The sequence below is a fragment of the Triturus cristatus genome, chromosome 8 (assembly GCF_964204655.1).
Source record: "Triturus cristatus chromosome 8, aTriCri1.1, whole genome shotgun sequence".
In the NCBI taxonomy this organism is placed as follows: domain Eukaryota; kingdom Metazoa; phylum Chordata; class Amphibia; order Caudata; family Salamandridae; genus Triturus; species Triturus cristatus.
This window is the reverse complement of record NC_140591.1, coordinates 520,851,764-520,865,731: the sequence shown is the minus strand read 5'-3', so window position 1 is coordinate 520,865,731 and position 13,968 is coordinate 520,851,764.

Below are 13,968 nucleotides of genomic sequence, written 5' to 3'. Positions count from 1 at the left end.
TACATTAAGCTTTGATTTTTTTCAAACAATTTCTGAGGTGTTTTTAATGTAAAGTAAGATGCAATTACCATACCGGACTATAAATACTCTTTAACATTTGTTTTTTTGTGAATTTCTAGGTTTATTTACTTGAAAGTAAGATCTTATTACTATGCCCAACCCCCGCACACATGGCCTTAGGCCATGCAATACCCTGTACCCTCACCTCACCTTTTTTTCTTTGTAATTTATTTTCCCCAACTCTCTGGGCTACCTCTGGAGTCCCTCGAGACTTGCTCGGAATTCCCTCTAAAGTCCCGCAGGATCGCCCCTCCACCATATTTTTCTTTTTGATTTTGGGCCAGAGGCTTCCCTAAGGCAAGGGGTCAGGGTAACATTACCCTCTTATATGGCATTGTTTAAACATTTTCAGGAGAGGGAACCAAGTCAGCTGGTCCTATAATGGCCACAACAACATTTCTGTTCATGTTGCGGCCAGCCAATCAGAGCTCTCTCTACAAAAATGCCCTTTCAACCAATCATAAGGTTTGAATTTTTCAATTTCAGCCCAACTGTCACTATATCTAATAATTTTAAACCTTAATTTCTTCAAAACATTTGAAGAGATTTGCAACAACAAATAAAACGCACACATTCTGGGTACAGAGCAAGCTTTCTGGCGAATTTAATATAGTTCCTCCGACCCATTTTACCTGTAGCACTGTCTAAAATTCCCTATGGAAATTACATAGACAAATTGCATGTTAGGACTCCCCCTATTTTATCTACCCCTGCTTGACAGATCACCCTGAAACTTTCAAGGAAACCGCTGAAGTGGATGAAATGTTTGGGAACGTTTCATAAAGATTTGTCAAATGGTGTAACCATAACTACTGTATATTTACTGTGTAATTACAGTACTGCCAAGTGGGTCGGGGTAGGTCAGTGTTTCCATAGGAATGTTGTTTTGCTAATAACTTTGGCACCGTTTGATGAATTGTCATGAAAACAGAAAAATCCCCATGCATTTTCCATAGACTCTTTTGAACAGCACTACCACAAAAACGGCTGAATGAAATGTCACCAAACTTAGCAGGAAGCTAGATCCTGGTCCACTTTTTGTGATTTATGACTCCATTCAGCAGTTTTTGAAACATTAGGGAACAACATGTTTTGTATATCTGGTCAGTTTTATTTTTTAAAAATAGAGTGATAGGATTGATCTAGGGAGCTTCTTTCCCTTGGCCATCTTTTTCCAGCTGGAGTAAGCACTTGGATTAGCTGCGAGCAACATAATGAAAACTGTTGAGGGCAGCCATTAAAGGATTGAGGGAATAAATCCCCTGGCCTGCAATTTAAAGAAAAACAAATATGAGGAGGCAGGGTAGGGATACTCTGCCTCCTTGCCCTTGCGGAGGGGTCCCTCTGGACCCAATACAAAAACAATTAGGCATTTCCACAGCGATCCAGCAAGACTCCAGCAGAATCATTGAAAAAATAATGATAATAATAGCGGTCTGCCATTTAAAAGAGAATTTGATATTTGGAGATGGGATTTGAGTGGGGCACCCATGAATAGTAAGGAACAAGAGCGTGATCACGTGGCCCCCCTCTCCAAGCTGATCATCAACCAGCGTACCCCATCCATGGCGGCCCTGCTTTAACTAAAAACGGGAGGGGGCTTCCATCCCCAAACCACTTAAGGCCCCATTACCCCATCCCCTGTTGCCTGGCACCACTAACTGGTTCCTAGGCAGCCCATTCCTGGGATACAGTTGCCCTGCCCATGGGAGCACAGGCAGGAATTTGTCTGCTACCACTGGGCGGGAGCTACAAAAATATTCCCTTTTCCATGCCCGTACTCTTGAAGGCAAGGATACATAGATTGCTTCCACACAACGGAGTAGAATAAAATACTTGCTCCTAACAGACGGGAGAAATGCTGGCTCCAGCTGCTCCCAGGATGGGTGCATGTGGGAAGCAGGCAGTGTCATAGGAGTCCCCAGGGCCTTAAGAGGCTTGGGGCGGGTGCCCCTCCCCTTTTCTAAAATATTGGCCTCAGAAGATGGGGTTCCTGGGGCCTCACTAAAGCTCAGGATGGGGGACTTGCACCTCATCCTATTTTTTTAAATATTGGTTCTGTGGGATCGAATCCCCAGGACTGGAAGAGGCTTGGTTAGGCGGGGGCACGTGCACCCCACCCTTTAAAAAAAAAAGAAGGTATCAGAGGATGGGGTCCCTGAGGCCCGTAAGGGCAATGGGAGGGAGGCTGCATGCCCCCCCATTTATAATAAAAGGCCTGGGGGATGGGGTCTCTAGGGACCCTTGTGACTCGTGGAAGGGGCTACGTGCTCCCTTTCCCTTTATACATTTCTTTTGGCCCTAGGGGATGTGCTTCCCAAAGCCCAAGCTGGCTTTGGAGGGTGCCTGCACCCCCTTCCACTTAACAAACAAAAAAACTCTCCTAGAACTGTGGTGACCGGGGCCTAAAGTGAATATAGTTATAGTTACCTTAGGGCATGAGTTATTGTTACTAGAGCTAACTGCAACTAGTGAATTTCTGTATTTTTGGGGGTTTCAAATGTTATGTTGTCACAGAAATTTTCACTTCCTAGAAAGTGACTTCAAACTTGTTTTTGATTTTGTGTTGCTGAAATGGAATGGAATGCTTCAAAATGTCTAACCACTGGATAATGTTTAGCTTGATTCTCCATTGCACGCATGTGTTCCAGCACTCTCTTGCGTATCGGGTGAATCATTCTCCCCACATATTTCAAATCACATGGGCATTGTAAAATATAGATCACAAAATTAATAGAGCAAGTTAAACATTGAGAAATCTCCGTAGGCCTCTTGGAAAATGATACATCAAAGCTTTTCATGTTTTTAGAATTCAAACAGGCTTTACATTTACTATTAAATCCTTTTAAATCAGTATTAAGCCTCTTTGCACTGGTTGTAATGGCATTTTTTACTAAGGTATCGCATAGTGACCTCCTTCTGGTATATGTAATTGCAGGTTTGTCAATAACTATCTCTCCAATGACATTGTCACATTTCAAAAGATTCCAATTCCTCGTCAGAATTCTGTTTAGCAAATTGGAGTCCCTATTATCAGCAGTAATCAACCTCATGGACCCATCATCAACAGATTTATTTACCAAAGAAAATGTTATCTCTGGGTTTGTCACGCACTCTATGCATAGCTTTGTTGAGTACCCACTCTGGATATCCTCGATTATTAAATCTTTCTATCATGTTCGCCTGTTCTTGTAAGAAATCTTTTTCCTTACTACAATTTGGTTTTGCACATATTAGCCCGCCATACGGGATACTCTATTTGAGGGGGCTCAGAAGACTACTGATAGCATGGAGCAGGCTGTTGCTGTAGTTAGTTTCCGGTATAACTTTGGCCACAAACGCGTTGCCCTACACTTCAAACATAACAGCTAGAAAGGCAATACTCTCTTCACTGATATTATAGGTCAGCTCCAACTTTAAGTTATCATTCAAACGATCTACAAAATTCTTGGTCTTATCCTCACTACCTTGCCAGATAATGATAACGTCTTCGATTAATCTGATCCACAGCCAGTACCACCCTCTCAATATACTGGGTAAACGCTGGTACCATGGACACCTGCTCCTCCCACCAGCCCATAAACAAATGAGTGTAGCTGGGGGCAAACCAGAAAAATGTTGTTGTTCAGGCAGTACAGCATCATATTTAGCAACATCATAGTATGGCAAAATATCAAATTCAAGAAACATTCACAAGCCTTCACCCCTTCCTGATGATGTATGCTGGTAGACAGGGAGCTAACATCTAGTGTCAATAATAGAAAGTTCTCTTCCCAATAAATGTCCTAAGTTCTTCTAAAGAAATCCTTGGTGTCTTCAATGTGTGATGATAAATTATTCACACAAGATTTTAAAAAGTGATCAATGTAGTGGGATGTGTTTTCCAAAATGCTATTTCTGAATGACAGAATATGTCTTCCAGGCGAATGATCTAAGGATTTGTGCACCGTTGGAAGCAGGTACAAAACTGCTTAGCGGGTGTGATTATTTTTTATATAATGGTACTCTGCATATCCAAACACACCATTGTCTCTCCAATCACACAGAAGCTCTCAGTAATTCTCAGTTGTTTTCATGTACTCTCCCTGATTAATAGCCTCATGACCTCAGAGCAATCCTTGTTATCTAGCTGTTTCTGGGCCTCAGATATGTACGTGTCAAGGGGCATGATCACAATATTACCTTCCTTGTCAGCAGGACATATCACTATCTTCTTCTCATTGGCAAGGGATTTTATTGACTTACATTGGCCCCATGTAATATTCTCTATTCTCTATTCTGGTTACCCTGTTATTTTTAGATTTCAGTTCCTTTAAACCAGATACCACTATTTCCTGAAAAGCATCTTTCACGTCAAATGATAAATTTTGGGTAAATTTAGATTTAGCTTTAAAAGCACTACACACATTCTTATACAACATTACCAACTCTTCTATCATATTTTTTAGGTTTTTGGGACCTATGACACATCCTTCGAGAAGTTCTTTCAAGGTTGTTAGAAAATCAGCATCATGAATTCTCAGGGCACACATTTTCTCAGAATTACCATAAACCACTTTCTCTTTCTGGTTAAACTTCATGTCTAGCTGAAAGGCTTTGTTCAATTTCAAGCGTATTATCAGTTTGAATAAATCAATCCAACAAAATTAAACTTTTTAGTCGGACAGAAAGAAAGCCCATAACATAAAACATTGAGCCCTGTTTCAGATAACAGCCTGTTTGTAAGGTAAATGGCAATACTCTTTACCATATGACTTGTGTGCTCCCATGAGGGTCACTTTTATGTTTCCTTCTTTTCCTTTGGCAGCTCTTTTTTGCCTCTCATGCCTCCACCTCGTCCTCTTGTTCCTTTTCCCTTTGAGGATTGTTAACTTATTATTTGACCATGTCTTAAAAGGTCAAATTGTTCGGAAGAAGTTGCACCTCCTTTTTCCACTTCGGATTTACTTTCTTCACCTGTTCCCGTTGTATCAGTGTCCTCCATTATGTCTAAACTAACAGGGCTCTATTATTTCCCATGGGATGGAGACTGCCAGCAATGCCATATTTGTTTTATAGGTAAAATCAAACATTTTGTTGAAGTTCAAAATTCGCCCTGTTTCATAGTCATGAAGATCTCATGCAAATGATCTTTGCTTGCGCGTTTTGATTTCACCCTCAAGTTGATCCAGTTCATTCTCCATTTCCATTTTCTACTTTGTAATTTGATCTTGTTCCTTCTGTGATGACAAGGAAATATTGATCTGGTGAATCTCTTTGAAAAACCGTAGGTCACAGCTCCCTGTGAAATACTCATATTTCACAAAAAGTCCCTTATCAAAGTGAAAATCCTGGGTTTAAAATGATAGATTAACATTACCTAACATTAGGAGAAGAAGAATATTATACAACAATCTCCTGGTGGGATGGGTACCTTATATGAGACTATTATCCCAACCCTACTGGAAGTAAGCAAATTTATAACTGTAGAAGGCACTATTACCTCTCTAATCGGGGCCGTAGAGACCCATGAGGTACTGACATCCTAACTAGCAGATATTTTCTTTCAAGAAGGTTCTTTTAGTGGAAAAAAAGGACCACGCATTCCTGATTTGACGATAGTTGTCGGGAGGAAAATTTGGCATTGATAGATGCCATTAAATCTAGGGACAGGTCTCAAATTAAAACAAGAGAGCATCATATAGACAAACCACCGCTTAGCGAAAAAAACCTGGGAGATGTAAAAATGGGATTCTCTGAGAAGGGCCCTATCAGCAAATGATATGAAGGCCTTCTGGAACATAGTTAACACAGGCTGTAGTGAAGGGACACATGCACTTGAGCCCAATATAGCTTGTGACATCTGCAAGGGACACTTCCAGGCCCTATACATCATGCCGGAGACTGAGGATACCACCTTAGCTCAGGCAAACAATCTTCAGCAGAATATATTGAAAGAGACCCCTGAGATAACCTTGAATGAAATAACCAGTGCAATATGAAAAATAGCCCAGTCCAAAGCATCTGGTCTAGATAAGATACCGGGAAATCTCTTTTGTGCAGATCCAACAATTTAGGGGCCCTATTTGTTGGATTTATTTAATGCTATAATGCAGGAAATGGGGATCCCCTCAACCTGGGCTGAAGCTGAAATTCTCCCAGTATATAAAAAGGGCTCACTTCTTTCCCCCGCTAATCAAACGCCTACCAGCTTAATTGATGTTACTTAAAAAAAAATTGCCTGGGTACTGTTGGCACTTCTTCAGGACTGGATGGACAAACATTCTGAGTCCAGTTCAATCTGGTTTCAGGAAAAACACCTACACAATTGATCAAATATTGAGGATCCAACTTCTTTAAAGGAAAACAGTGTCAACAGAGGGTGGCAGTCTCCACTTAATATTTGTTGATCTAAAAACCGCATTATACCTGGTACCCAGGGATAAACGTTGTTCTGTATTAAGCGACCTCAGGGTTGCTATCTATCTATCTGGCATATGTTCAGGACAATGCATGAAGGCAATTATGCCCAAATCAGGTATGGGAAGCATGGTGAGGTTACCTCACCCCTTGTAGAGGAGTCAGACAGGGCTGTGTGCTAGCCCTTACCTTGTTATGTCTATACATTAATGCATTGGTTGACATATTGAATGAGGTGAAGGACATAGACGCCCGAACAAATGATCGGCAATGATGTTTGCTGATTATACTCTTCTGCTCTCCAAGTCACCAATGGGAATTCGGAAGATCCTTGTTAGATTTGAAGCCTTTTGTAAGGATAGGGGCCTGGAGATCAACATCTAAAAGACAAAATATATGGAGGTAGATTTACAAGAAATTGACGCATCTGTAGAGATGCGTCAGTTTCCCTGCGCCAGCCTGCGATACCCTTACGCCACCATGGATGCGCCACATTTACAATACGGTGCACCATGGCGCAAGGATTGACAGATGTATCAGAAATTCTGACGCGTCTGTTGGCCCAAAAGTCACGCATTGCTGGAGTCGTTTCGCAAGCACGACACACCTCCAGCAATGCTTGGGTGAAGCCTATACTTAATAAACGGTGTCACTCCTTACGCTTGCTTCAAGCAGGCATTAGGTTTTGACGCAGTAGCATCCTAGAAGTGGCGCAGTGAAATCTTGTAGATTTCCCTGCGTCCCTTCTACGAGGCTTTCCTGCGTGGGAACGCCTACCCTGCATACAGGTGTAATGTGACGTATCTCCCTAGATGTGTCACGTTCTAAATTGGCTGCATGCTTTAAGCCAGCGCTGCATCACAAAAGTGACGCACCGGCGGCGCAAAAGTGTTGCAAGGGGCTTGTAAATGTGCCCCATGCTCTGTAACCCAGTTAACACGACGCGCTCCAATCCCTGTCTGAATGGTATCCTGCTTGAGAGGGTATCCGTATTTGAATATTTAGGTGTTACCCTAACTGAAAAAATGGACTGGGGACCACAAATTGATAAAACAAGTCTTAAGTTAGCCCAGACCACAGGGGGGTTGGCCAAGCTATATATGAATTCTTCCATATTCCCATTGGTCCAATAGCTGAGATCTATAAAGTGCAAACCAGGGGTGCTGCAATGTATAGGGCCGAACTTTGGGGGCATAGTCCTATGAGATATATTATCAAGTCTGAGAATAGTTTCATTAGGCAGCTATTGGGTCTCCCTTCCAGTACCCCGCTTGTTCCTCTGCGTTTGGATTTAGGGTGAGACCAATCGCAGAGGAAATAGCTAATCTTTTGGCGTCGCCTTGGGTGACCCTGGACCTGACTGTAAACAGGGCAGAGCTAAAAGAGGTAATGGGCCTTCTGGGTGCAGGGAAAATAGCGTGGTTTGCATACATCAGGGACACACTACGTAATATTATAAAAATTAGCTTATGGAGTAACCCAGAGATAGCATGTCCTGCAATCACAAGGAATGAACTCGTCAGGAGCTATAGGGAAAGCAAATATTCTTATCTACATGAGAGCTTAGCAATTGTTTCTCCAACAGTTACCTTTATGAGAATCAATTGTTCATTACATTCTTGAGCCATTTGTGGACGATGTACAACCTGCATTACCAAGGAAATGATATGTACAATTTAGACATGGGTCACTCCCCCTGCAGTTTTTTTTAACTTACTGTATGGTTTTATGTATGGTTTTATTACACTTGCACTTTTATGGTCTATTTACCGAAATAAAGTATTGGAATATAAAAAATGATTTGGTCAATTAGATACATTTAGAAGAAAGTGCATTTCAGTTTTTAAAACGGGCACTTTCTCATTGTTAGGTAACATTCCTTAAATTTCACACATAAAACACCCTACAACTGAAGAAACATTTTAGTTTACTTAATCCTCTGTGCCTTTCCTTTCTAAGAATGCCAGTGCCCAATTTCCCAGGCGCATGGGGCACGCATTGATTGATATACATCCAATCTGAAGACAAGATTGCCTTTGAAGGAGTGCCACAGCCAGCCCAAAATATTAATCCAATTTGTTACATTCACCTTTTACCAGAGTGAGAAAGCTAGTGAAAGAAAGACATGTCAAGAAAGAGCTATAAAGTGAAAGAGAGAAAGAATAGAAACCCAACGAAAGGGACCAGGAACAGAAGTGAAGCTACTAATAGAAGACATATGAAAGGCCCTGACAAAGAAGAATGGTTTTTATTCAGTAACAATAGTAAGTGATGAAAAGAAGAGACAAATAATCATACAAAGAGGCCATTCTTTCGAGGTTAGTGTATTTCAATGCATATTTGTACCTTATTATCCTACTCCTTTCCTCGGACTTACCTGAGTTTTTTTCCAGGGCTACCCCGGCGGTACGAATGGAGCCAAACCACGGCCACCAGCTCGAGAAACCTGTAACAGAAGAGCCTGATTACTTTTGAGCTACTTTTATCACAGGGTGAGAAGGCTATTCCAAAACAGAGTTGTTGAAATAGAACAAATTAAAAATCAGAATATTGCTCTCCAAAGCTTGGCTAGTGTTGCATTTACGATGAATTCGAACCTAACAAGTAGAATGTTAGAAACAAAAGTGCCTGATTTCCTAGTCTGCATTCTCTTTTTTAGTCCAGCAAAGGCCACCAGAATAGAACAAGACATCACACGTATGACACCCATCCATGATCAAGCTGAGATCGCCCCTCAGCCTTACAGAACCGTCTGTCTGACTTGACAAGTGAATCCTCTCTGTTTCCCTGCCCTTCAAAGTTCTCGCTGAAAGAAAAAAGTATTTCACCCTGTCATGAAAGTATAAAAAACATGAAGAGTGCTTCAGTCCAATAAATCAATAAGGCAGAAGAGAAAACTAAATATCTATGGGGTAAAGTGTGATTTATTTACAAATTAACATTCTACAAATGTAGTCTTAAAATATGATCGGAAAATATGTGAACCTTATACAACTGTTAAAATGGAAATAAAGAAATGCATTCCACATATATTCTTTTTTCGTGGAAGGCATAATAAAAATACATGGAAAATCCCCATACCGAAAAGATCAACTTCATCTTTTTAACAAAATTGCTGCTCTTCGTTTTATATAACGTTATATCACATCAAAAACGGGTTCTAAACCATATACATTTTATACGTTTTTTTTAAATTAGAGGAGAAAAATTCAGGAAAAATATCATGTAATATAAAAAATCTAATCAGTAACATTCGCAATATGGTCTAATATTGCCATTTCGGGGTTTTGGTGAAATATATAAAGCACTTTGCCTTCCGTCTGGTCAAATACCATTAGAAATCCTAGATGGCAATATTAGACCATATTATTGGACCACATGGTTGGGGGGAGGGCGTGTGAGTGTGTGTGTGTGATGAATGCGCCTCCTCACTGTGTGTGTAATTAAATTAAAACTTACCTGTGAAATTGTGTAAAGGAGTGGTACCCTCGATTTAGTGACTCCTGATATAGTGACTCCCAATATAATTTCCTGCCTTGTAATGACATTCTACAAGGCAGGGGATTGACTGTACATTCATTCTATATTTTGGAAAGATGCTGTCTCTCGCTACAATCTTGCTAGAGTTATTTTCTGGAAGTGGAGTGTCCAGGATCACCTAAAGAATTTTATATAGAAGGGCCGACTATTTTCCTGCCTCACTAAATTCTGCCCTTTGTAGAAGCTCGGCTCACTTTCAAGAAGAAAGCACAAGATTTCAATCTGTAAGGTGGAGATTCATGTGACCGAAAAAACAGGATAAAAGCCCAAATGATGAGATCAAAAGTGCAGATTATGTAGAATTACCCACCCATTAACATGATGATGTACCCAGGTGATCAAAGACATGAGAATGAATTTCGGCCATGCGTAGTTAGGCACTTTCTCTCCCTCTACTTCCTGAGAAATGAAAGATAGACTGAACCTCTGTTTCACTCATTTTAAGCAAACCTCACTCACTGTGAGCTTTACTCAATAAGGATGAGTCACATGCATTGCAGCTGTATATCCATCACTGGGAGCAATATACCATCTCACTTTATTCGAAAACATTCAAACTTACTAATGAGCCACTCACCCAAATTAAGTATTGCCCACTTGGATTCAAATTCATAGGAGGGTCTTACAGAGCTGCAGTGAGTCTTACTGTAAATGAGTATCACTCAGTGGAATAGAGTCTCACTAGAGGGAGCCAGCCTCATTAAGAGTGTGTGTCTCACTTCTAACTTCTACTTTTCAATTGGAGGTAGTCTGATTCAATAAGATTGCATCACTGAAATGGAGAACACCTTGCTAATTGGGTGATTTGCACCCTCTCTCACAACTCTATTCTGGCATTTCTATGGTTCTTATCTCACTCTCATTTTCACCTTTGACTCCTGCTCTTGTTTGGTCTCTTTTACTGCCTTTATCAGATCCTTCTGCTGTCTCCCTGACCATGTGTTTTCAATGAGAACTTTGATCTGTAAATCCGCCCACTTTGGCACTGTCTGTTTCTTCTCTTCTGTGTCATCCCAACACCTGAACCAACCAGGACATAAATGCTACTGCCTAGTCCACCTCCTTCACCAGTGTTTTAATGTTTCTTTCCTCTCTCTTTGATCTATTTAGAAAGCACTCTTCAACTTGACTTTTTGTCTTATATCTATTCTACACTTTCTCTCTAAACTTTCTGGAATGAACTGTGCACCACTGAATCTCAGCTTTCTTTGAGTCTCACACATCATTCCTACTCTTCAATCCAACTTCCATCATGACTATTCAACAAAAACTTCTCTTCTTACTTACTTGCTTGCTTCTCACCTTAACTGTGCTTGCCAATCTAATCTGTCTTCCCTTCTAATTCCTTTTGATCTGTTCACTGCCTTTCATTTGGTGGATCATTCTCTTCTGCCCGTCAGCCTATTGTCTTTTGGTATATCTAGTCCAGCTTGTTCCTGGCTATCTTTTTTTCTTTATAATCACTCTTACTATGTTTCGGGGTTACATTCTTATTTTCCCTTACTGTCTTTGCTAAAGGTACCTAAGGTTCAATCAATCAATCAAGCAGATTTGTGAAGCGCGTCTATTCACCAATGAGGTTCCTCAGGTACTGGAGACAGGGGGCTGATCCGTCTGACCACTGGGGTTCAGTTGAAAAGCCAGGTCTTGAGATCCTGCCTGAATTGTGCCAGCGATAGGGAATGTCTGAGGTGGAGAGGCAGGGTGTTCCAGGTCTTGGTGGCGAGGTGAGAGAATGATCTTCCTTGGATTGTAGTCTTGTGGATCCGAGGCATGGTGGCAAGGGGCAGCTGGGTAGACCGGAAGTGTCTGGTGGGAACGTGGAATAAGAGGCTGTGGTTCAGGTTTGCTGGACCTGTGTCATGAAGGACTTTGTAGGCATGCTTGAGGAGCTTGAAGGTGATTATTTTGTGGACTGGGAGTCAGTGGAGTTCTCGGAGGTGTTCAGTGATATGGCTGCGGCAGGGAATGTTGAGAACCAGTCTGGCTGTGGCATTTTGGACGTTCTGTAGTTTCCTGAGGAGTTTCTGGGTGACGCTGGCGTAGAGTGTTTTGCTGTAGTCGAGTCTGCTGCTGATGAGTGCGTGGAGAAGAACCAGGGCCTTATGGGCCTGGCGGCGCAGGGCACGCCTTAATCTCCTGAGTTCACCTGCTTTGTTGAACAGAGACACAGGACATTCTGTTGAGCGTAGAAGATCAGGTTTATTAGCTGCAGCTAAGTACAGTTGTCCCAGAAGTACACTCAGTATGTTCTTAGGAGACTGCCACTTTACTCCGTGGCACACAATCTTTTATAGCACATAGATTCACCAAGAACACTCCCAATGCATACATGGTTATCCAATGAGAAGAGTTTGAAAACAAGATATAACCAATGAGAAAAGTTTGAAAACAAGATATCAAGTAACCCAAATAAACCTCTCTTCCAACTGTTTTTGTCACCCCTCTCCACAAGTTAATCAGTGGTAGTGTCTACAACTCAACTTGCAGGTGGCAGGACATATTTGTATGCTTTGGAGGACAGTTGTGAAATGAGAGAATACAAGTAGAGAATAGCGAAGGCCAGAAGATAAGATAAAGTCAGGAAAGAATGGTGTGAACCGACAGACAGTTGAGACAGGGTTTAGTCAAACCAGACGAGGATTAGTGGACTCAGCCAGTCCCTGACATCAGTCTTGTAAACAGAGGCAGAAGGTTATTTGACATGTCACAGTAAGACCAGCAGAAAAACTTCGTTCATTGTGCTGCCTGAGTGAGGGCAACACAAAATGGCGGTGGAACACAAAATGGTGGCTGAATACAAGGGAGATCGAAAATCGAATTTCCTCATACCCTCCTTTTGCCATAACTCAGGCAAAACACACAGATTCACGTTAATCTGAATCAATGTCAATAGTCATGAGGTCGTCAAACTGTTGCTGCAACATCATTTTAATGTTCTCTGTTTTCTGTGATTCAGGTCTTGGGACACACAGAGTGGCACAAAGACCGCAGATGGCGGGGCAACACTGTATACAGAGACAACAGGAAAAAATGATGGCCAAAACCACTCCAAGGAAGGTTAGTACCTTCCATCCCCATTTAGATAGTAATCCCCAAAACCATCCTAATAAAGACCAATCTCCTTCGTCTTGATAAATCGATTCGGAGATCATGTGTAATTTGGAGATGGCTTGGTATACCGTAGGGGCGTCGTCAGGTATATAAATACAACAGCTAGATCCGATCAATTTACAGACTCCACCACGATCTGTAAGAATAACATCTAGTGCAATCCGGTTCTGCAAAGTGATGAGACGATCCGCCTGAAGTTCAGCTGTGAGATTACTCAAGGCTCCCACAGTGACATCTATGGTAGTCTCAACAACACGAACCAGCTGTCTCATGTTTCTGCTGTTGGCCATTGGGCCCCAAAAAGGAAGAAATCCTTTGAGGAAATCACTTCCCTCTTGTCCTGCCGTGTCTTCAGAATCAATAATCCCTCTGCCATATCTGTTTCTATGATGGCCTGAAGGAGTAGTGTATGTAGGAGTGAGAAGAAAAGCTATATAGCATGTTCCTGAAAAATCCGTTGGTAGCCACGTGTAAGCTCTATCGTGGCAGAAAAAATATGTGCCCTGGGATGGCACTAACAGCGGTGAATTCTGAGACGTGTAGATGTATGTATGGGAACAAAAGCTTTTTCTTTGTCCAGTGTCAGTAGTCTGGCCATTCATTTGTAAACAGAAATTACCTTGATGAGGGACAGTCCAAATTGGTGGAGATTTTCCCTGTTTAGTTTTATCTGTAAGGCTAGTAATGTAACGAGTCACGTTCCAATTAGTATATGTTTGTCTCTCGTCAACAGGAACCTTATTATTCTCCACAATTTTAGTCATAGCCACCATTCCCTTTATCCGAGAATTATGACTAAAATCTGGCTTACTACCATAGGAACCAACTGGACGTCTAAATCGGCTCTGATATGCA